The sequence below is a fragment of the Palaemon carinicauda genome, chromosome 18 (genome assembly GCF_036898095.1).
Source record: "Palaemon carinicauda isolate YSFRI2023 chromosome 18, ASM3689809v2, whole genome shotgun sequence".
NCBI classification, from domain to species: Eukaryota; Metazoa; Arthropoda; class Malacostraca; order Decapoda; family Palaemonidae; genus Palaemon; species Palaemon carinicauda.
The window spans coordinates 19176364-19178863 of NC_090742.1; positions in this window are offsets into that span (position 1 = coordinate 19176364).

The window sequence follows — 2500 nt, forward strand, 5'->3', positions numbered from 1 at the left end:
CTTGCAAGAGAGAGGCGAACTTTGGCTCTTTCAAAGGGATAGGTTGGATCTCTTCTGCTGCTATGCATTCCTAGGGGCACATATATATTGACTTAGAAATTCTAAATGATTCTAGTAGATCATTCTCGTAGCTTAAGGGCAAGGCACAGTGGCGTAAGGGTGCCAACGAGACAAGTATCATACGAATATCAATGCACAAGCAAGGCAACTCTCTCTCAGCTAATTCCGCCCACATCCATCCTCGGAACAATAGAAAAAAGGAGGAAAATAACTCTGGGGTTTTCAAGAACATTCCAGCCACGTGGAAATATAACATGACGCAATACCTCATAATAAAAATTACATAAGCCCTCGTTCATACCTCGTATGGTTTTGTACAGCACACTTAGACAGATTACACAAGACTTCATAACAAAATACGTGAAATAAAAAGTTAATTCTTAAGAAATAACGTAAATTTACATAAACTGATTTCAGTGAAAAATACAATGCAATGAATGACGAAAGTCTTATGCAATTTACATACAATTACTTAAAACTACAAGAGAGGAACTCGCCTTACGAGCTGGCTCTACACACCTTAAAAACACAAATAAAATACATGAATAAATTATGTACTCTACACTAGACCAGTTTCATAAGGATACATATGAATATTATATATACACACTAGTTCTTGCTAACTTACCGACAATAACAGATAACTTCGGAGCTAAGAAATCAGCATTCTTTAATAAGAAAAGGGGAAAAATACCTTTTGGGCACGCACCTTCATAAGCGTCTGTGATAGGACTGAATGCCCACAGACTAAATGCCTAATATTGCCTTTTGCGCAGTCCTGATGATAAACAAACAAGCATTGTTGTCGTCGTTTTATTTTGCTTGTTACGGAAATTTGAAAATTTTAAGAACTAAAAAAAAGTGATTTAGTGATGGCACATTTAACTGTACCGCAATGAAAATTATACCACTCTCACCGTATATCATCGAACGAAGATGAGAAAATATTTGAGGAAAAAATAAACCTTTATCCAGAGTCGGTTACGATGGATTTCGAACAAGCAACGATTAAACATTTATAAAAGTGTTTCCCTAATACATCTGTCCATGGTTGCTTGTTGCGCTTCGGCTAATATATGTAGCGAAAAGTACAAAGCCTTGATTTACAAGGCTGGTTTACACAACCTGAAAATGCTCTCAATAAAAGAAATAGAAGCATTAGCTTTTTCCCACCAGAGGATGTTACCAATATATTTACAGATTTTATGCATTCACTAGACCAAGAAACGGAAAAAACAAACAAAAATGAAATGTTTTAAAAATATTAGTAAACAATTATAGATAGGCAAAAGGGGCGGGCATTATGTAAGTAGCCCTGGTAATTATTGATTTTATCTGAAAAGTGGGGGACAGGAAAAATAAAGCACCATAGTGAGCAAAATCAAACACAACAACAATGCTTGTTTGTTTTTCTTAAGGATTACCCAAAAGCCAATGTTAGGCATTTTGTCTCTAAGAATTCAGTCCGTAGACATTCATCCCCCTCACCATAAGCATCAAGTCCATCAAGAACGTTTTAATTTCACGGGACCAAAAAGCCTCAGGAAAACAGGATTAAGGAAGAACAAGTTTCTCATTACTTTGCTTTCTGTCAAACACATCAACCTAAAGAATTGACTTTTCTTTTGGACAGAGTGAAGGAGCCATCTGGTTTAAGTAAAGGAGTAATATTTAAGTCTACACCAAAGAATGCAGATTTAATAGTAGTCCACGACTTATGCCCCTGTTCCTGGGTGTACCAGGAAGTGTTTCTTTTATGGGTATATTGTATTGCTTTTCAGTTGAAGCATAAAGTCTTGAACAACAGTTCTTAACCGAGTGTAGTTATTCATGGTCAAATCTGATCTTTTACCCTTCCAAAGATGATAGGCCTCCAGCATTTCCAAATAAGCATGTCTACAATCATCATTCACTCTGTACTTAAGCACAGGATAAGGGATACGCCTATCAATTATGTAGACCAGATTCTCATTCAAAAGAACAATAAGCTTAACAGTTTTATACAATTGTGTCAAATGCTTATTCTTCAGAGGTGCCATTTGTAGGAGTGTGTGCCAAATGCCTATTCGGTATTTTGATAGTGCCATATATGAGAAAAAGCGGATAACACACATGTTGAAGATGGGGCTTCTCATAATTTCAACACAAACTCACAAAGAAGCAGCAAAAGCTATCATGATATAAGACAAGGTCACTGGTAAAGAACCTGCAGTGAACGGTGATGTGCATGATAAAACTTTTGAGGGTAATTAGCATATGTCCGACACCAGACTCATCGTCTCTTGTTGTAGAAAGGCCCGGTCTCCTTTTTTTTCAAATCATGTACTATGTTCATTACTGTGGTAGAAGAGAACACCCACTTGGTCGTGGAGGCAAAATAATTACCTTGACTTTAAACCATGAGGGTCTAGCAATCAGTTATCCAGAGCTGCGTGGGTAC